The following is a 22,314-nucleotide window of genomic DNA, read 5'->3' as shown; positions in this document are numbered from 1 at the left end:
GATTTCACGCGCCAGAGTCCGGGCTGCAGGTCCAGGCACTCCGAGGTCGGAACAGGGCCGAACAGTCTTCCAAAGCCTCAGTTTCCCTATCGGGATCAAGAAAGTGACGTGGAACAAGCTCAACAGGGTCTGTCGTCCCGGCCACGCCCTCCTCATCTCCAGGTCAAGTCTCCAGAGCATCTTCCCAGTTCAGAGAAAACATGAGGCTCCACGACCCTAGGACCCAGGTGAGGGCACTTCCACACGGAACTGGTATAGGAGAGTGAGGGAGACTTTGGAATAAAACCTAAACTCAAGTCCCTGCTCCATCACTTAGCAGCTGTGTGGTGGGGCTGAAGTTACTCAACCTCTCTGAGCCACGGGGCTGTCATCTGTTCTGAGGGTTCAATGAAATAAAGGATTCGACTGTCTGGTAAATGGTAGGGGCTCTACAAATGTTTGTGGAGTGCGTCCCGAGGGGCCACAGACACCTGCAGTGACCCCAGATGATGTCGGAGTCCAGCCTGAGGAAGGGAGGCAGGGAGACTCACCCTGCCAGTGACACCCAGCCGTTCTCCAGCTTAATTTTAGACAGGGTAAAGGAAAATGGGCACAAGCCGTCGTTCGCAGGAGTTAAGTTAGAGCATTGAAAAACTACACTGATTGGGGGTGGTGGGTGGGTAATGAAGACAGGCTGTGGAATCAGTCTCCTTCCCGGGAGAGGAGGGGGCAGCCCTGACTACCGAGAAAGGAGCAGAGTCTTTTGCTGGGGAATGGGTGGAGTGACCCCTGGTGAGTCCTGATGGCCAGGGAATAGGGATGGTGGATGGCCAGAGTAGATGGCCAAAGTGGGTCCCCAATGCCCCCTGCCTGGGCTCAGTCAGCCAGAGCATTGCCAGGGCTGCAGGAGGCAAACAGCCACTTCCGAGTTGGGCCTGGGCCCCCTCCAGCCCCCTCTCCAGCTCCTCCCCTTTCCCCTCTGCCCTGAGCCTTCCCTAAGCNGGCAGCCCTGACTACGGAGAAAGGAGCAGAGTCTTTTGCTGGGGAATGGGTGGAGTGACCCCTGGTGAATCCTGATGGCCAGGGAATAGGGATGGTGGATGGCCAGAGTAGATGGCCAAAGTGGGTCCCCAATGCCCCCTGCCTGGGCTCAGTCAGCCAGAGCATTGCCAGGGCTGCAGGAGGCAAACAGCCACTTCCGAGTTGGGCCTGGGCCCCCTCCAGCCCCCTCTCCAGCTCCTCCCCTTTCCCCTCTGCCCTGAGCCTTCCCTAAGCCTCACCGGCCCTTGGCTCCGCTCCGTGCCTAATCAAACAGCCACAAATGCTGAAAACTCAATGTTTATTTTATTTTATTTTTTTACACACTTGCATAACTCCCTGACAAGCCACGCCAGGCATTGGGCTTTTTGTTTGGTTTTATTTTGTTGCATTTAGAGGAAAAAAAGGGAGAGAGAAGAGAAGGAATAACACAAACCACCCAGCCCTAGGAGCTGTCCCGGGCCAGGCAGTGGGCTCGGGTTTCTCGCCCGAGGTAAAGTCTGTGGGAGTTGGGGGGGGGGGGGCAGTGCTCACTGCTAGGCCCAGGAATGAGTGAGAAAGGGAAGCCAGCCACCTGGGTCAGAGGAGATAAGGAATTAGAAGCACGTGACAATAGTGGATGAATAATAAAGAGGGTTTCTTGTGCATCTAATATACGCCAAGCACTGTGCTTGCCTGTATGCATTCTGTTACCTAATTTTGCAACCATTTTGCTTTCCTTTCCTTTTTCTCTTTTTCTTATAAATGTGAATTCTGAGTCTCAGAAAGGTCAAGTAATTTGCTTAGAGACAGAAAGTGGCTAGCCTAGTTCCTATTATGCTAAACAGCTTGTAATTTCCCAGAGTGAACCATTTTGCCCCCAGTTTTCATGTGCTGTTCATTCTGCCTAGGAATGCTTTTTCCCTCTGACCCTTCTCAGATCATCGTCCGAAATGCCTGCAAGAAGTTTTGCCCTGACACCTTGCCCATCAGCCTCTGGACCTGATGTAGGCTGTACCTCACTCATCACTGGCCTGTGATCATCTCTCCCATTACACTGTGAGCCCCTGAAGGGCAAGGACTATGTCTGATTCATCCTCATGGTCCCAGCACCATGGACATACATATTTGACGTTTGGTAAACTGAACCCCAAGGCTGCCAGACTGTACCTTCAGACGATGTCCCAAGTTGCTATCACCACTCACCCAGGCCAAGATCATCATTCTCATTCGAAGACTGAAGGTCAGTGGTCCGGTCGACCAGGGCAGTAGCTCCTAGAGACTGTTCAAGTTCATATGGTTTGTGTCATCCTTTACCAGGCAAAAACTCTTCTACCACCTGCACTGCCACTGTGTCAATATACTTTCAGCTAAAGTAATAGAGGACCCACTCAAAATAGCTTAGATAGCAGGGTGGTTTATTATGTCATGTATCAAGAAGGACTGAGGTTGGGTGATCCGGTAGCTCGGCGGTCACATCAGATTCTTCCCTATATTTTCATTCTATTGACCTCAACGTGTTGGCTCCTCTCCTCATGATCCCAGGAAGGCTGCAGAAGCTCCAGGCCCTACGTCTTCACCAACCAAGTCCTGCAACAGGTTTAGCTGTCTCTTTTAAAATGATTCAAGTGGTAAATTTTGTGTTATGTGTATTTTACCACAATGTTAAGGAGCTGCTAACTGGATCACACACCCACCAATGAACCAATCACAGACAAGAGAGGTGATGCCACTGAGACCAGCTGGGGTGTGCCTGCCTTGCATGGCCCAGGGTGTTCATAGGCAAGAGGAAAACTCTGGAAGCACCGAAGGCGGGTGGAATGGGCGCTTGGGTAGGCAACCAACAGCGTTTGTGATCCTCACTGTTACCCAAAGAAAAGCTGACTTCTTATTGTCAATTTCTCGCAGACAGCCCCGCAAACCTTAGTCTCCCTGTCCCTCCTGTTCTCTGAGAGCTTGTGGTTCTCTCCTTTATGGAGGCAACAGGGGATAGTAGGTAAGTGCATGGACACTGGAATTAGCCCCGAGTTCTGAGTTCAAAATCCATCTCTCCCACTGACGAACTCCATGTCCTCGGCCAGTCGCTTTGCCTGTTTCCTCATGTGCAAAGTGGATATTAGTAACAATATGTACCCCACCACAGTCCGTAGGAGGATGATATAGGTGGTGCATTTAAAGAGAGCTTAATGCAGTGCCAGGAATAATAGTGAGTCCTCAGTGCATTGGCTCTTATAATTTCCTATAATGTCATCCTTTTGTTTATCAGTCACTGAGTGCTCTTGCGTCCCAGGTACCAGGTTGGGAATGGAGCGTGGAGAAATGAGTATCACAATGTCTGTTTTCCTCAGGAGCTCCTGGTCTGGTGGGAGAGGCGGGTGGATGAGGCAGATGACGGCACAAAGGAAGGAGCGATCATAGCTCCTTGAGGGAGTCAGAGAAGCTTCTCCTGGGAGGAGATGCCTGGAGGATTTGTTGGCATTTTCCAGGCAGGTGAGATGAGGAAAAGGCCTGCCAGGTAGAGGGAATGCCGTGTACAAAGGCTCAGAGGCTATAAGTAGCGCAGGTTTGCGGGGGTTTAAGATGAGAGAGGCCAGGAGGAGGGCAGCAGATGAGATCCATCCAGAAAGGCCTCAGATACCAAGCTAAAGAGCAGGGACTTTACCTGGAGGGCAGTGGGCCACCCCTTGGGGATTATGAAGTGGGTGAGAGGCAGGACTGGCATTGTGTGTGCTTCAGAAGGAGTGCCTGGGAGCTCTGGGGAAGGCTGAGTGCGAGAGGGGGGGACTGAAGGAGGTGGGGGAGACCTTCAGGAGTTAGATAGGGTGGGGGGGTCATTCGCAGGAGTGCTGCTTGGCTCTTCCCCTTTTCTCTCACAATGTCCCTTCCAGAGGTCCCCCTGTGTCAGCTGGGAACCTGCTACACCATAAACACTCCCTGCCCAATTCTCCACCTTGTGCGATGGAAGGAGCTTGGGCTCCCCTAACGCACACCCAGGACGAAGCAGCCCTCACCTGGTGGGGTCTGGAAAACCACTCGCTCTGTCAAAAGGAGGAGTGAGCACCTTTCCCGCTCGCATCCTTTCTTCTTCGTGGCCTTCCCTTCGCCATCCTGCAGATATCTCCCTCCTCCTCTCACCTTGGGGACCTGCCAAGTGGCCCTTGGTGACTTCTTTGCTCACACAGGACTTGGACATCTGTCTCAAGGTCCTCTTTTCCGTTGCGGGCTCTAGCATCATTTTGGGGACCTCGTTCTCCTGGTCCATGCCACCCCCAACGTGCTCCCATGCTCTGGCCCACTCGGCCTCCCAATCACATGGCCACTCCCCCTTAGCTTCACCCAAAGCGTTCCATCCCTGAGAAAGTGGACTCTAAGACCCCAGACTTCTAGACCACCAGAAGCCCACCAGAAGCCTACCAGAACCTTCTTTTGCTCCCAACCTCTTGCTCACTTCCTCCTAATTCGGATTCCTGACATTTTGACCACTGGGTAATGCCTTCCACGCTGGCCTTGCCTCCACATCTCAGCCACCCTGCCATCCCTCCCACCCCTTTCTGCTGAGTTCCGCAGAAGAATCCTCCAGCTACCTGGGACAGAGCCACCGGGAAGTCACAGCCAGCCTCAGCTGGGCCCCCAGCCACTCAAGCCCCACCCTCGTCGTGAAGACAGCGGAGACAGCCAAGAGTGACTCCTTCAATTTCCTGCCCCTAAAACCAAACTCGTGATCCCTACCCAGAACCTCTTTCTCCCCAGATTTCCCCGTTGGTAAACAGCAGTGAACCTGATAAACAGGAAGCTGGGAGTTGTTTTTCATTCTTCCCCCTCTCTCACCTCCCACATCCACTCCATTGGCAAACTCTGTTGGACCTACCTCCAGACCGTTTCGCAAACCACGTCTACTGCTCGCCTCGCTGCTGCTACCGCTTTAAGCCACCTTCGCTGCTTACCTGGTGGTTGTAAGCACCCCTGACTGGTTCCCCCACCTCTACACTATCCCCGACCAACACAGGCGTCACACAGTAGCTGCGGAAAACTTTGAAAATCCTGAAGCGGGTTCCATCACTCACCCCCTGCTTGAACCTTCCAGTGATTTTCCGTCCCACTTACAATGAAATCCAAACACCATCCCTTATAAGGCCACATCCCTCCGGCCTCATTTATCGCCTCTCAGCTTCAGCCTTACTGGGCTTCTTGCAATTCTTTGAGAACTCTACACTCCACTCTTTCTTGACTCAGGGCCTTTGCACAGGTCCTCTGCCGGCTCGCCCTTCCCATGGCTCTTCACATGGGCAGTTTCTTTTCTTCCTTCCAATCTCGGCTTACACACCGTTTTGTCCGAAGGGCCCTTTCTGACCTCTTTGTCTAAGTAGTGCCCCATCATTCCCTACCACAGCCGCCTTTCTGTGTGTTTGGACCTTGTGTTTTGTAATCGCTTGCTGGCTTGTTCCCCGACTGGACTCGAGTTCCCAGTGCCTGCATCTGAAAGAATTCTTCTCCCGTCCACCGCCCTCACTCTTCCTGCACGACCCATTGCCAAGGTCGCTGACAACCTCCGAACCACTGTGTTCTGTAACTCCTTTTATTTCTTCCTTCTCTGTGGCTCTGCAACTCTTGACATGCCCTCCTTCTCGGGATGCTTTTCTCCACTGTGCTGATTCCTGTTCCTTGTCCCTCCGCCCGCCTCTCTTCTCGGCCCGGAACTGTGGGCAAGCCTATCGTTATTTCTGGCCTTCTGCCCTTCTCTTCCACCATGAACTAATATAGATAAAAAGTATAACATCTTCCCTGGCTGGTGTAGCTCAGTGGATTGAGTGCCAGCCTGTGAACTAAAGGGTTGCTGGTTCAATTCCCAGTCAGGGCACATGCCTGGGTTGCAGGCCAGGTCCCCAGTACAGGGCACGCGAGAGGCAACCCACACATTGATGTTTCTTTCCCTCTCTTTGTCCCTCCTTTCGTTGTCTCTCTAAAAATAAATAAATAAAATATTTTAAAAAAAGTATAGTATTTAATAAGAAGAAAAGTAAATGTGATGGTTAATTTTATGTTTCAACTTGGCTAGGCCATGGTACAGACATTATTCCAGGTATTTCTGTGAAGGTATTTTTTTAGATGAGATTAACATTTAGGTTGGTGCACTTTAAGTGAAGCAGATTACCCTCCATAATGTGGGTGGGCCTTACCCAATCAGTTGCAGGCTTCCATGCAAAGGAGACTGACCTCCTCTGAGGAAAAGGGGATTCTGCCAGCAGATGGCCTTTGGACTCAAAGGTAACACCAACTCTTCCCCAGGTCTCCAACCTGCTGGCCTGCCCTAAAGATTTTGAGCCAATTCCTTAAAACTCACACACTATTGGTTCTGTTTCTCAGGAGAATTGTAATCCAGTATTAACTAAATGTTGACTGAAAATCTCCTAAACTCTTTTCCTTAATGCGAGTTGCTCACAGATACCAGTGTGTTGGGCCTGACCCTAGGACACCCGGGTGCTAGTGCCACATCTGCCACCTGCTGGCTAGAGGATCCCATCCAAGACCCTTGAGTTTTTTAAGCTTGCTTTTCCGCCTCTCTTTCCCATCTCAATAAACGGCATCTCCAGCCACCCAACTGCTGGAGGCAAAACCCAGGAGTTTTTGTCCTTGGGTGGCATCTTGCCTTTACTCCCTACCTACATCTGACCCAGCAGCAAGCAATTTCTCCCCTGCCTCCAGAAGAGGTCTGGATCCATGAATGGGGTTCCACCTCCTCTACCAGCGTCTGCTCCAAGCACCACCACTGCCTGCCTGGCCTCCGGCTTCCCTCCTGCACCTGCAACATCCCACCTACATCCGCAACACCACTTTGACTTTTAAAGAAACATCACTCAAACTAATAGGACATAGCGCTTGTATTAGTTTCCTGCTGCTGCTATAACCAACTACCACAAGCACTGTGAGATAAGATACATGTTCATTGTCCGACAGTTCTAGAGGTCAATAGTCTACAGTGGGTTATTGGGGCTGCATTCCTATTGAGGCTCTGGGGAAGGTCTGTTTCCTTGCCTCCTGCACCTTCTAGAGGCCACACACATTCCTTGGCTGATGGCTCCTTCCCCGCATCTCTCTGATGTCCACTTCTATCACCTATATCCTTCTCCGACTCTGATTCTCCTGCCTCCCTTTCTGAAAGGCCCTTGTGATCATATCAGGCCCACCTGCGTGATGCAGGCTGCTCTCTCCATCTCGAGAACCTTAACCACCTCTGCAAAATCCCTTTGGCCACATTCACAGGCTTAGGGATTCAGATGTAGATATTTTGGGGGGGACTGTTTAGCAAAACTCTTAAATCCATCTGCCGCACCTAGAATTACAAGCAACACATCCCCTGATTCACAAGACTCTGGGTGGCCTGCCCCTGCTTGCCTACCCTGCCCCCGGGGGTCCCCTCACTGTCCTTTGAAGGCCCCAAACCCAATCCTGCCTGAAAGCCTTTCTCTTGCATTTCCTTCTGCCATGTGGCCTGCCCGTTCTTGTCATTTAGGTCTCAGCTCAAATGCCACCTCCTCGGAGAGGCTTGCTCTTGTCCACAGTAGCTCTAATGAGCCAGACTGCATGGTTTTTTCATGGCGCTTCAGCTCTGCCTGACGCCTTCTTGTTTATTACTCATTTCTTCAGTGTCCGCATTCCCCATTAGAACACAGGCACCTTCGAAGCTGGGACCTTGTCTCTCCGTATGCCCAGCACTGGAACTCCACTAGGAGTATCGGTGAATGCACCGGTGAGCCTCAATTCCCTCATTTTTCCAATGGGTGTGATGCGTTCTGTCTCATCAGCTTACGACGAGGAGTACATGAAATAATAATATTGACTATATTTTGTTGCCAGTAACGAGTCGGGCACTTCACCGGGGACTTGACGCGTAAGATGGAATGTTCCCATCTTAATGCAAGGTTTTGGTGGCAAAAACCCCAGAAACCCTCTGAAGCCAGCTTAAGGCAAAGGAGGTTCATAAAAATGCTGCAACCCACAGTCGGACCAGGGTTCGGGAGAGGAACGCAGGTGCAGGAGAGACGGGCTGCTTCCCAGGAACCGGGGGAGTGACGGTCGCCGTGGCCCAGCTCTCCCTCTGCACCGCTTCTGCGTGCCCACCTGTGCCTCCTTTCGGAAGACCAGCCTCTCCTGCTTCCGCACGTCCACTCGCGGCCCCACACGGCCTCCACCCTCTGTGACCACACATCGTCCTGCCCAGTGTCTGCTTGTCCTCAGTGTCCCAGCCTGTCTCCCCAGCAGGGAGACAGGGTTCAGCTGCCCTGCGTGGAGGCTCTGGTCAGCCCCTGATGCAGTCCCTGGGGGTGGGATACTGAGGTCAGAGGACACAGGTGACTGCCTGAGAGATTAGAACTGCCCTTTACCACCGCCCTCCACCACCACCATTGTGGTAGAATTCCTTCCTTCCACATAGGCTGCTTTACAACAATTATGCAACTCGTCACATACAGTCTCTGTCCCCTGTCATTTTGCTAGTTTTGGGCTGTGTCATTAGAGATCTTTTGAAGTGCCATTTTGAACAGCTCCTGGAGGGGAAGTGGTGAATGTAACAACACACATTTCCCCTCCTCCACTGCTAGCCCCTTAGGTGGGTTCCCCTGTTGTAAATAGTGCGCAGTACACGCCCTGACTACACAGGTCCCGCCACAGGGCAGCCACGTGAGGCCTGGTGGTTCATGCAAGTGTGGCTCATTTCACTGTGCTGCACTCCATTGCATTTTGTGGATATTGCGTTTTTTACAAATCAAAGGTAAGACCCTCCAGCAGCCAAAAGATCATGGCTCATTAAAAGCTCAGGTGATAACATGTTTTAGAAATAAAGTATGTTTTCATTAAGGTATGCACCTCTTTTTAGGCATAACGCTATTGCACACTTAATGGACTACAGTATGAACCTAACTTTTATATGCACTGAGAAACCAAAAAATTTGTGTGAGTCCCTGGCTTTGTGGAGATATTTCCTTTCCTGCCGTGGTCTGGAGCCAAACCCACACTATCTCCAAGGTATGCTGGTACCTGCTGTTTCTCTCGGTGCTCATGGCAATGCCGTGGGCTGGGTACTCTTACCCTCATTGTGCAGACCAGGAGACAGGGCTTGCCCACTGAGGCAGCCCCTGTGAGGAGTTGCACCCAGCAACGACAGACTCTGGGTTTGGAAGCACAGCTGTGTGAGCCGCCGCAGTCAGCGTCGCAGACGCGGCTCCTGGGCGCGTCGCTGGTGTGAGTGCCTTTAAGCCTCTGTAGCTCTATTGCCAACCTGCCTTCCGGCCCCCAGAGAGGTGCCTGAGAAACACTGAACTGATGAATGAAAGGGGTGGCGGTGTTTGAGGTCGTCTTTCCATAATGATGTGGCCTACACTGGGTATTTTCTTTCAAGCACAGTAACTTTGCTGATTCGATAGCAACAATGATAGCAACAATGATTCAATGTTATCATTCCTTTAACTTGCCTCTCTCATTGATAATTGGTAAGATGGAATATACTTAACAATTGCCTACCACCGAACATTTATAATTTGTCTCCTGTGAATTTTATATCCATATGATTGAGCTATTAGTGTGCTGGGGTCTTTGAGGGGTTTTCCCTTTAAGTTGTATAAATTGTCATGTGGCCTGAGTTGTAATTATTTGCCTGTCCTATTCATTGTAACGCTTTCCCCCAGCCTGCGATCTGTCCCGTCCATCACATGACCAGCGAGACCTTCTCCTGGAGGGACCTTGAGGAAGAAGCACCTGGACCTTGGACGCATTTGGGTCTCTCAGATCCTCGCCAGGGGCCTCAGCACAAAGCAGATTTGCTTTAAAAGGTTTCATTTTTTTTATTTTAGAGAGAGGGGAAGGGAGGAAAAAAAGAGGAGAGAAACATCGACACGAGAAACACCCATCGGTTGCCTCTCCAGCGCCCCCACCCAGCAGGCCTGTGCGCTGCAGGCTGGTGCTCAGCCCGCTGAGCCAGAGCAGCCAGGGCACAGAGCAGGCGCTGACTAAATTGTTCTCCAGGTGACACGGCACCCAGTGTGCTTCGTGGCCACTCTCCCTCCTTTTGATCGAAGCTCCCCCACAGGGACAGTATTACCGTTTCCAGTTTTCTCCTAAGGGAGCTGAGGTCCAGAGACACTGAGTGACGTGCCCATGACCACACCATCAGCCTGGATACGAACTCAAGTGTCATGCTCCTCTGTCGCCCCGAGCGAGATGCTGGGGAAAGCCCAGGCCTGGAACCAGCAACATGTGCTGGCCCCAACCCTCTTTTCTTTCGGGGTTGGACTCGAAGCCTCAGCCGAGTGGTTGCTTTGCCCAATGTCCGTGAGCAAGTACACGTGTGTGCGTGTGCGCGTGTGTGTGCGTGTGCGTGCATTGCGTGGAATGAGGGGAGGAAATCAGGAAGAACTTGGGGCTGAGACTGGATTGTCTTTGAATGCCAAACCAGAGAGTCAGGCTTTATTCTGTGGAATGAAGGATACGCAGAGCAATCACAAAGCAATGGCCCACTGCCCAGGGACTGCAGGGCCGGGCCGGGCACCCTGGGCACATGGCGGGCAGAGCAGAAACAGCCTCCAGGAGCCTCTGGCCATCAGCTCTCCTCCACCTCACGGAGGAGGGAACCAGCCCCAGAGGAGAGGTGACGTGCCCAAGGTCACACTGCAGCTTAGAGAACAGAACCCACGTGTCCCAATTCCAGTGGCCCGGCCTTTCCAAACAAAAGCAGGGTGTCTATACGGAGCCGGCTGAAGTTCCCATTCACTCGCTCATTTCGTTTATTCCATCAGAATTTAAGCACTTACTATATATCGAGTTCTAAACGAAAACAAGGACAACAGACAACAACAAAAACTAGAAACAGTGACAAGACAGGCTCCATTCCTGCCCAGAGGGGAAGAGGGGCAGATATGGCAGCAGCGGTTGCAGTTCAGAGGGACTGCGCTTCCTTCCAGGTGAATTGGAGGCCAAGGGATCCCTGAACGGAGAGGGACAAGCCATAAAATTTCCCGGAGAAATTGGCTCTCAGCTGGGACCTGAGAGCACAGGTCGGTCTGCTATTTACTGGGCTGTGTGACCTTGACCAAGCCACTTAGCTTCCATAAGCCTCAGGGAAAGGTCCGGAGGTGGAAGTAGGAGATGATGGAGTGCTCACTGTGAGGTGCAAGGACTCCTTTTTTTTAGCAGGGGTGTCACACGGCCGGGTTTCTGGGAGCCTGGCCACCCTCACTGCAATGCGTGGGGCAGACTGGCAGACTGGAGGGGGACAGTGTGCAGGCGAGGCGGCCGGCCAGAGACACGCACATGGGCAACGAGGGCAGAGGGTCTTGGTCCTGGTTCCTGGAGACCCAGCTGGAGAGCTAGCCTGGGGGTAGGGTGGGAGGGCAGGGGTCCTGGGTCCTAGTCCACAGAGCTCTTGCCAGTCCTTCCTTCTGCCAGCCCACCTCAGACAGCAGTTTCCCAGAGCAGGCTGGACAGCCAAGGGGGTTCAGGTGCTTGGGGCCCTGGACTCGGAGGGGAGGAGACAGGCAACAGAGAGCCCCTCCCCCACCCTGGGGAGTGAACGCTCAGTTCAGTGCAGCCAGGCCTGCAATGCACTCAGGGCTGAGGAAAGGGGGGCATAGGTGGAGGGACAGTGTGGATGGGGCAGGGAGCCGAGTCAGGCAGGAGCTCCCAGGGTGGGACTGAATCCGTTCCTTGTGACGTGTGTGTCTGTAGATCAGTCATCTGGGCCTGCTCAGGAGTCAGGCGGTCGGAGATGGGCCTAGATCTGTCATCCCCTTGGCTGTGTGACCTTAAGCAAGTCACTTAACCCCTCTGAGCCTCAGGTGAAGATAACACAGCACGGAGATAATAGTTACATCAGTTTCACGGTGTTAGGAGAGAATGACAGGTACGATTCATTTAGTCAGCATGTGTTGACTGAGTGCCCACCGTGTGCCAGGCACTGGAGCGAACAAAACAGAAAAACCTCTGCCCTCATGGAGCCGCGTTCTGGTGCACACACACGGTCTCAATGCGGTGCCCGGCACACTGTGGGCGGCAATAAATGTTTAGTCCTTATTACCCCCTCCCATCTGTTATTTCCTGGGTGAGGATCAAGGCAAGAGCCTCTCTCCTTTCCTCCTTTCCTCCCTCCATAGTTCCTGACCCCAGCCCGCAAACCCACAGAAGCCTTCTTCAGGGGTAGAAATGGGGAGGGCACGGGACTGCAAAGCCTGCAGATGTGCAATAGTTAAAAGTGTTGCAGTAGCAAGTGCTGGCTGCCCTTGGCCTTGGGATGGGGAGGGGAAGAAGGGCTCATGTCCTGGATGTCCCCGCTTATGGGTGGGAGAAGAGGTCGCCCTCAGAGGGCACGGGGCACCTCCAAGCACCATCCGCACTGCCTGCCGCCAAGTAGAACCCCTGTCCCCACAGGGCCTGTAGCCTTTACGATGTAGGAGATTGGACAGGACAACTGGAAGAGGCAGGGAAGGCTCCCTGAGGGGGGTGCTGCCCCTCCTCACCCAGGAAGGACACCCCTCCCACTGAGGGTGCAGCCCGCCCTGGAGGGGAGACAGGCGGCCTGGCCCCAGCCCCGAGTCAACAAGCTTTCTGTGAGCACCTAGGTAGGGTCAAGGCCTTTGTGGTCATGATCTTCACAGGTTCTCCCCACAAGGCCTCTGGCCTCCCACTTGGCAGGGAAGCAAACCAAAGCTCGAAGGGGTTAAATGCTTCACCCCAAATCACAAAGCAAGTCAACAGCTGAGAGCTCAGGTCTGTTCTGACTCTAAGAACAGAGGAGAGAAGGAGGAGGAGGCCCCGGTTTGCCTAAGAACCCCTTCAGGCAGGGAAGGGAGCTGGGGAACTGGGGAGCTCCTGGCAGCGGGGCCCTGACTCAGGACCCCCCAACACACACACACACACACACACGTGCTGAGCTGGCTGCCAGGGCAGGGGTGCCTCGGCTGCTCTGGGATCTCTGAGCTCTAACAAGCAAAGTCCATCCTTCCAGCTGCTTTGGGGTGTGCAGTGTCGGGGGTAGGGGCCGTGACTCAGACAGACACCGGAGTCGGTCAGCTGGGGAAAAAGTGGAGGGTGCCAGGTGGGGCCCTGGACACCCTTCTCCTTGCCCCCTATTCTCAGGGCTCTTGAGTCCCGCAGCAGCCCGCCACCACCACACTCGTTCTGCTGTGTCCTCCAGGAACCCAGCAAGGGGTCAGCTAGGTCTGCCTGGAGCACCCCAGGCAGGAGAGGTCCTGGGCTGGTCTGACTGGCGGTGATGGAGGCCACCTGTGGTCGCAGGGAACTGGGAAAGGCGAGAGGAGAGAGGGGGACTGCTGTTTCCAAGTTCATGGCCTAGGTCTGACATGCCAACCAATGAACCGTCTGGGCAGGAGAGTCATCACTCTGACCCTATGGATTCACCCACCCCCACTCAGAGCATCCCTTTCACTCAGAGCTGCTCAGGGGTTCCTCAGAGGTGGGGGCGGGGCTGGGGTGGACAAGGCCAGGCATCAGGAGAGGTGTTTATCATCTCCCCGCCCTCCAACCCGTGGCCCCAGAGAAGCTGGGGAGAGGCTGACTTCCCCTCTCCATCCCCACCCCAGCCCTTGGCCCAGGAACACAGACCTGCCCCACCCCACTAATTTTAACCCCTCCCTCTGGGGATTACCGTATGTAAGAGCTGCGTGTAAATGCGTGAATGGGCTGAGAGAAGGGTAGTGCAAGTACAGTGTGCACTGTGGTGGTATGCATGTGTTAAGAAGTGTGTAAGTGAACATAATCAACAAAAGAAAAAACCAAAATATAACCAGAGACATTGAAATTAAGAACAATCTAACAACAGCCAGAGGGGAGGGGGAGGGCACTGTGGGCAGAGAGTTTTCAGGAACTACTATAAAGGTCACATGGACAAAACTAAGGGGGAGGGTGGAAGCAAGGGAGGGAGGTGCGTTTGGATGGGTTGGGGAGGTGTGGTGGGGAGAAAATGCAGACAACTGTAATTGAGCAACAATAAAGTAATTTATGAAACAAAAAAATAAAGTTTGTGTTTTGATTTTTTTTAAAAAAGGAAAAATAATATGAGTACAAAGGAGGACCCTTCCAAAAAAACTGGAATTATCTTCTGGAGGGCAGGCCCCTTGTAGTACAGGCTTCCCCCACTAGGTGAGTGTTCTAGGAACCCATCTGTAACAGTGTGCCAGCTGGCATTGTTGTGAGAGGCTGTGTTCCACCTCAGTGAATTTTTTTTTGAAGACTCAATGCATTAGCCATTTCATGATGGGTGATTTACAAGCACACCCGCCCACACTCACACTGCATTATCATTTCCAGTATACATAACTGAAAAAAAATGGTTTAATCTCCACTATGACAGTGTTCAGACACACACATATGCAAACTTTTCTATTTAAATGAGTCAATTCATAGTTCTGAAAATTAAATAAAAAGGATCGTTTGTTCAGTGGGGAAAAAAGTGTGTAAGTGGGAGGCTTTGCTTCTGAGCGCATGTGCATTTGCTCCCGTGTGAGAGTTGGCCTGGATTGCTAAGCACAAATGCATGTGCAGCTGTGCACATCTGGGGGGGCGGCGTCAGGTTCCCAGGGACCCGGAGACCTTTTGGTCCCGTCCTGAGCCCATGTAGTTAGTGCCGGAGCAGCTGTGTGGGGGGTGCATGTGCGTGCATAGCAGTAGGGGGAGCAGGGACAGTAACAATGACCAGGTGCTGATCCAGGTGCACCATCTGCCAGGCACCAGGCCAGGTGCTTACACACAAGATTTTAACCAGCCCAATAGCCCCATAAAGTAAGGAAGGTGACGACCCCATTCCATAAACAAGGGAATGGACACTCAAAGGACCAGAGCAAGGTCACAGGACTCAGAGGGTCAGGAACCCAGCCTACAGGCCACCCTCTGGGGCTGTGAGGCTCGTCTGTGGCCTGTAGGGTGTTCGGACAGTGAAGGACCTGGGGAAGGGGGTGTGCATCCCCGAAAGGGGACAGATGCGGGAGGCGTTCAGGCATGAGGCTCTGCAAGCGAGGTTGCAGCGTCAGCTGGGTGTAGACACACCTCAGAGATGTCGCAAGTCACTTGCTGACCGCTGCAGTGAAGACAGCACAGCAATAAGGCAAGTTATAATCTTCTGCTGGTGGAAGGGCTCACCTTCAGGTTGTAAGAAACATCATCTGTGAAGCTCTGCGAAGCACACCACTCAATAAAACAAGGCACACCTGGGTTGAGCACCTCTGTGGGGGTGTGCACACACATGCGGTGGAGAGAAAGCGAATGGGGCCTGAGTGTGGGTGGGGGCAAGGAGCGGGTTGTGAGGGTCCGTTGGTGGGCATGGGAGAGAAAGAGGGTGGGAAGTGCTCGGCCATGTCTTGGACTGAGGGTGCGCGAAATGCACCAAGTGGTCTTTTTTTCTTTCTCTTTTCTGACTTCAACCAGGAACAGATGTCTGAGCAGGCGAATGAATTGGAAACATCTGAAACAACTGTGTGAGCTAAAGTATAATAAATAGACCTTTCGTCACATTCCCTGGAAGGGGGTCGGTGGGGACAGGCCAGGGAGTATCAAGAGGGGCTGGGGGCTGAGTGGCCCGAGGACAGGAGGGTGGGGTGACAGACAGACTGGCCTCCTCTCTCCCACAAAAGACAGATTGCCTTGGGAGGATGGGCAGACAGACCTGCCCCCAACCCCTCCGAGCATCCCAGGCCTCAGTTTTCCTATCTGTGTAGTGGGCTTGGTGTTTGTGCTGGGGTCTGAGATGTGGCACCCTGAGGGAGAAGCCTTTTAAACTTGGAGACAGGCTGGCGGTTGACCAGACACGGTGCTGAGGGCCACCAGCAAGGCCTGAGCACCCCCAGCCCTGCACCCTCACAGTCACACACGGCCTCCTCCCGGACTTCACTTTTCTGAAGAAAGACACACTGTCCTTGCTGTCCCCAGATGTGTTGGTCTGAAGGGTCCGGTAAGAAAACTACAGCTGGGCTGGTGGAGCCGGGCAGGGGCCTAGTGAGGGGTGTTGGAAGTGGGGTGTGCTCGCAGGCCTCACCCCCACCCCACACCATGGCCTCAGCCCAGGCTCACATCTGCCACAGCTGCAGACACACTCCTGAGAACTGCCCGGCAAGTGGAGGCCCCAAGGCCTTGCTCTGACAGAAGCCAGATGCAGCGCCCAGGAATTCTAGGGAGGGAGAGATGGGCAGAGGTAGGCCTAGTGAGCCAGGGTCTCCAGTCCAGGCCATTGAGAAGCCAGGTGTGGGAGGTCAGACCACAGGCTCAGGATGGACAGATTTTTTTTTAAGATTTTATTTATTTTTAGAGAAAGAGGAAGGGAGGGAGAAAGAGAGGGAGAGAAACATCAATGTGAGAGAGAACATCAATCAATTGGTTCCCTCTCATTCGTGCCCAGACTGGGGACTGAACCCACAATCTACGCATGTGCCCTGACCAGGAAATGAACCGGCAACTGTGGGGGGGCTCTGCCTGCAGGGCCCTGCCAGCGCCACGGATGAGAATAAGTCTGCCAGGACCTGATCTGCTTGGGGAGGAAAGGTGGCCAATCTCTCAAAGGAGAAGGGCCAAGAGCCCTTTCCTCAATGGGCTTTTACTGGGTTCAATTAGCACAGGAATACAGGTAAAGCTCATTAGTCATTGTCAGGCAGTAAGGATCAAACAATAGATAACATACCGAGAACTAGGAGGGCTTATTCTGAGTCAGGGTCTGTTAGCTAAAGGGCTACAAAACTTTGGGAAACAAACTCACTTCCTGTTTCACCCTTATCGTTTAATTGAGAGCATTCTTAGCAAAGCAGGTTTCATGGGATTTTATGTATTCTTTCTTAGGCCTGATCACCGGAGGAACTCGCCCTCTGTCATTGTTTCAGGCTTAAGTCGGGCAGGGGAAGTAAGGCAGCCAAGAGATTAGGAGACTTCTTGCAGACAGAATGAGGACTCAGGCTATGTCAGAGCCGAGGAGCGAGGGTCCATCACCTCCTTTGCTATAGCCCCCCAAGTCCTTCCCTGGGGGCCCCTGTGATTGTGCCTGTCTTAGGTCATCCCTCCCTTGAGGACTCCATCACTGGCTAACTGATCATGCACTGGGGGCCAGGCAGGGTGAAGTAAAAGGGGCAGAGGCGGCGCCCCTAACAGGGAGATAAGCTTTGTCTCCTTAGTGTCTTATGGTCCAAAGGTCACCCAGCCTCAGTCATGGGGGTTACAGCTTCTGACACCAGGCAGGGTGGTTCCCAACAGGCAACCTTTCACTTTGTGGAACGTTGCCCAACCCACTGAGCCACACCAGTTGGGGCAGGATGGACGGATTTTGATGTCAGAGACCCAGCTCAGGAAGAAGAGTGAGGGTAAGGAAGCTTCAGGTCTCACCTTGAATGTCCTTGCCTCCAGAGGCCTCTTCCCAGGCCACTGTGTAGGTGAGGACCCCTGCCTGGTGCTTCCGTAAAATCCTGCTTCCCCCACCACAGCAGCCATCACCCATTCTGGTGACTGCTTGATCAGGATAGCACCCATAGCCCTGGTCGGGTAGCTCAGTTGGTTAGAGCATCCTCCAGATACTCCAAGTTCACAGGTTCGATTCCTGATCAGGGCACTTACAAAAGTCAACCAATGAATGCATAACTAAGTGGAACAACATATCGATGTTCCTCTTTTTCTCTTAAAACAAAAAGCAGGGGGAGGGGGGTGACACACCATTCTATTCCCTAGCCCCCAAGACTTGGAGCTCCTTGAGGGTAGACACTGTGTCCACCTTACTGTTGTGTCCCCAGTGCCTGTTAGTGTCCAGCATGTGGCTATATATTTTTAAAGCTAACATTTCCATAGCACTTACTTTTGCCAAGTGGTGTTCCGTGAGCTTCACATATAATAACGTATTTGATCTTGAAATCCTTGAGGAGGCTACTATTATTACCCATCCTTTAGAGAAGATGAATAATAGCCCCAGGGTATGCATCTAGTAAAGAATGAATGAGTGAATGAATGAATGACGCCAAATAAGGTCACCATCTCGTGAGGGAGGCAGATAACTAGTCACAACAGAGAGACACCAGTTGCGGTCCAGGAGCCGTGGGAACCCAGAGGAAGGCTCTAACCGAGGAATGAATGAGGGGAGTAAGTGAACGGAGCTCCAGTGACCTGGAGCTCAGGCCTCAGGCCCCACTGGAGGCTAGTCTTGTTCTAGCTCATTCTCAAAGTGCCCACTCCGGTCCTCTGGCTGTGGACAGGGTGGGGCCTCTCCTCCATCACTTGACCCTCAGCCCTTCCCTTTCCCTTCCCTCAAAGCCCAGGCTGCCTCTCCTCCCTACCAAACCATTCTGCACAGATGGGGGAACCAGGCGGAGGGCGTGGAGACCAGCCCTCCTGCTCAGGTTTGCTGACCTGTCCCTGCCTTGGACCTCACCCCCGTGTCTCCCCTGTCTGCTGAGGACATCACAGGGATGGAGGACTGGGCCCCTCGCTCCTCCTTTTGTTTAAGGAAACAAATAAAACGGATGTTCTGAGCTTGGATGGGACAAGGTGTCCTCCCTAATCCAAACCAATTTTTCTCTTTGGCCGGGGCCGCCTGTGAACCCTCCCACTGGCCCACCCCTTCCCAGAGCCCCTTCCCTTTGAGAGGGAGCCTTGGGCTCCAGCACCTGAGGTTGTGAGTCACCAGAGGCGGTTCCCAATGGACTAGATCAACAAGGTCCACTGGACTAAAGACGGACGTCTTGAGAACTCCTTGACCTTGGAGTGAGGAGCAAGAGCTGGGCTCTCCCTGGGTGATAGTGCAGCAGCTGCGGTGTGTGTAGGGGGGGCTGCCAGGCGGGGGCTGCCAGGCGGGGGCTGCCAGGCGGGGGCTGAGGCTGCTAGAGGTGTGCTTTCACGGTCCCTTCGGCCCTGAACCTGCCCTGGGAATGAGGACATGCTGAGTGTGTCTGCGACAGGTCTCAATCTGTGCACTTGACAGTGAGCCCAGTGACGTGTGCATGCCTGGGTGTGTGTGCCCCCAGAAGTGCATGTGAGTGTGCAAGTGACTCTAAGTGCCTGCGCAGGGCAGCTGTCCATGTGTGTTAGCCCTTGGCAGTGTGTGTGACTGGAAGGACAGACATTGCCCGTCTGGGCAGAGGGCATCTGAGTGTGTGCGTGTCGGAGCGAGGGTCTCGTGTGGGTCTCTGTGTGGCTGTGACAGGGTGTGTTCAAGCACAGTGGGAAGCAACAGGGAGCTCCGGCAGCGTGACATTCACATCCTGCCCTGTCCTGGGTGGCCCCTGCCTTGCCCCAGGCCTGGCTCAGACTCTCAGAGGATTCTGGAACCTTTGAGAAGGCGGCTACATCCCAGCCCCTCACAATCACCCAGACAGACCTGCTGGTGGGGAGGAAACCGGAGCCTTCAGAGCCTCCCGTGGGCCTAACTCAGTTACACGCTCATCACGCAGCTTCTCCACTGTGAACCCAAAGCTGCTGCTGGGCAGTTGCTGCCCCCTAGCCCAGCTCTGCTGCCTCCTGCTGTCCTCCTGCTGGGTGTGGGGAAAGGCTGAAATCCCAGCCCTGCCTTCGGGGACCCCTACTCAGAGGGGAGGTAACTGGAGGAACGCAGAGCTGGAGGCTTCATCCATCCCTGGACAGACCGACACAGAGGAAGGCCGTGCGGCCTACCCTCAGCCCCCACTGACACCCCTGCTCTGATGGCCTTCTCCGTGGAAACCCGCTCCCTGCCTGTCCGGGCTGGCACTCAGAGGACAAGGCACAGCTGTGTGCTGGGAGTCACCCGGGAAGTGGGAGAGGCCTGACCCCTCTCCCTTTCACACAGGTGAGATGAGGAGTACATGTGCAGTCACCCCCAAACCTTCACAGTCAGATTCAGGGCCTGCACATCCCAACGCCAGCCCACTGTGAAGAGCATTGCCTCCCAGCAGCAGCTGGGAGGAGAGGAGAGGGAGGCTCCGCACCCCTTACTGCCCTGGGGCTCAAGGGAGGGCCGTGGGGCTGAGCCGCCTGCCAGCCCTAGGGAAGAGGTGCCTTACCTACCTCCTGAACCCCCTTCCTTTGCCCAGTGTCCTTTGCCTTCCCTGGGGGGTCATTTGGGAGCCAGATGTGGAGCTCCAGCCCCTGGGAGGGTGGGAGCAGAGCGAGGGGAGGGAGAGTGGCTTCTGGAATCAAAGAGCTGCCGATACTGGAATCCGGGCTCCACCTCTTGCGTGAACTACGCGACCTCTGGCAAACTTCTGAACCTCTGAGTCTTCGCACCAATGGCCCCACGCCCGGGGGTTGCCTGCGGGTTACAGCGGATCACTGATGCAGCACCTGTGAAGCAGTGCCTGACAGGATGGCTGTGACTGCACCTGGGGCCTGGGCGGAAATGTGGCGGGAGAGGGGGTCTAAAGGTGGCAGCAGGCCCTGTGGGTGGAGGCAGGCGCTGGTGTGNAACCTCTGAGTCTTCGCACCAATGGCCCCACGCCCGGGGGTTGCCTGCGGGTTACAGCGGATCACTGATGCAGCACCTGTGAAGCAGTGCCTGACAGGATGGCTGTGACGCACCTGGGGCCTGGGCGGGAATGTGGCGGGAGAGGGGGTCTAAAGGCGACAGCAGGCCCTGTGGGTGGAGGCAGGCGCTGGTGTGCAGAGCCCAGGCCTGTGTGAATTCAGCTGGGGTGGGGGGTGGGGGGCGGCAGTGGGAAGGTCCTGTCCCTCCCCCACTCCTGCTCTGCTCCGCAAGCCTGCAGCCAATTCCCAGGGCTCAGTCCCCACTCCACACTTACCCAGGGTGACTGCTGACAGACCAGTCCCTTCTCCAAGCCACAAGCCACGGCCTCCTCCTCCTCCGTCACTCAGGGAGGGTGCTAGTCAGCCCACCCCAGGGGCTGGAGACAGGAGTAAATTGCTGTCAAGGGCCCCCAGCTGGGCCTGCCACCGGGTCAGCCTGCAAAGAACTTTCTTTCACTCCTTCCTCTGTTTAAAATTGTCTGACACATACTGACCTCATCACTTTGTGGGCAGTATTTTGATAACCCTTAAAATGCCCTGTGGACACCCACATGTCTACCAGCTGGGTGAACGGATAGACCGCCTGAGGTCCACCCGTGGATGGAACGCAACTCAGCAGTGAAAAGGAGTGAGATACAGCTGCAGGCCGTGGCACGGGTCAGGCTCAAAAGGTGATGCCCAGTGACGGAAGTCAGACACCAAGGGCCACCCTTTGGTGTGAGGACAGGGAATGAACTCAACCATGCTCGAGGGGTGTCTGGGGCGGGGCGTGGACAGGTTCTCCCATTGCACCTTGATGACGGTCGCGTGACTCTCACCGAAGGTCATTGCATTGTGCACTTAAAGTGCATGGTCGTGCAAGTGAAATTCACACTTCAGGAAAGCAATTCTAAAAGCAACCTAGGGGACAAACAGTATCAGCCCCTTTGCCCTTAAAGATGTTCCCAGTGACCTGTTGGAATTCCATGCCAGGTGTTTGCTCCCAGAGTCCATTATTCAGGTCCTTAATTTGGAAGATAAAAGGAAACCACGAAAAACATGTTTGTTTTCCACTCAGTAGCCAAGAACCAGCTCACAGGAGGGAAGAAGCGAGGAAGCCGGGCTGGCCCCCCTGGAACGGTCGTTCCCCAGAGAAGGTTTTCTGTCTGTCACTCACAGGCCTGGCCCTGCCTAGGGGACGGGGCTTCACCCGGTGCCACGGAGTTCTGGCTGCCATGTCCTCCCCCCACACACATAGCAGGCACTACATGTGAAGCCATGCTGCGGACATCGGTGTTTAGGTCTTGCACTCAGTGTTACACAGACCTCTTCCCATGTCCCACAGTGGTACTCTTCTGGTTCAAAGTGAGAATTACGACTTCCATTTTGCAGACAACAGAAACTGAGGCTTGGGCAGACGAAGGAGCTCGCCCACGGCCACACTGCCATGTACCAAGTGAGACTCCACACAGAGCCCAGCAGTTCCAAAGCCTCCCTTCTCCCACCCACTTTTCTCGAAGTCCCCAGGACCACCTCCTTCCGTCTCATGCTTCCCGGCTCCCTCTCCTGCCGGCCAGTCCCCTTTGTCCCCCTTTCGCTCGCCTCCGTCTCTCAGCCTCCCTGTCTCTCTGTGCGTCTCTCTGTCTCTGGCTCATTTATTTTTTAATAACCACAATAATGAGAAAAGCTCCTTTCCGACCCTCCTGGGAAGGGAGACAAAAGAAGGGGAGCCCAGGGAAGAGGGGGAGGGATAACCTCCCCTCATGCTCCTGAGAAATTTAATAAAGGGCCTGAGAAAATGCTGGGCTCCACCACCGGCCATACCCTGGGAAAAGGGCGCCCCGCCCCCGCCCCAGGCACAGCTCCGCTGCGGGC

This window comes from Sturnira hondurensis, unplaced genomic scaffold, assembly GCF_014824575.4.
Source record: "Sturnira hondurensis isolate 20B ecotype Veracruz unplaced genomic scaffold, ASM1482457v3 Scaffold0021490, whole genome shotgun sequence".
NCBI classification, from domain to species: Eukaryota; Metazoa; Chordata; class Mammalia; order Chiroptera; family Phyllostomidae; genus Sturnira; species Sturnira hondurensis.
This window is presented reverse-complemented; position numbering follows the sequence as displayed.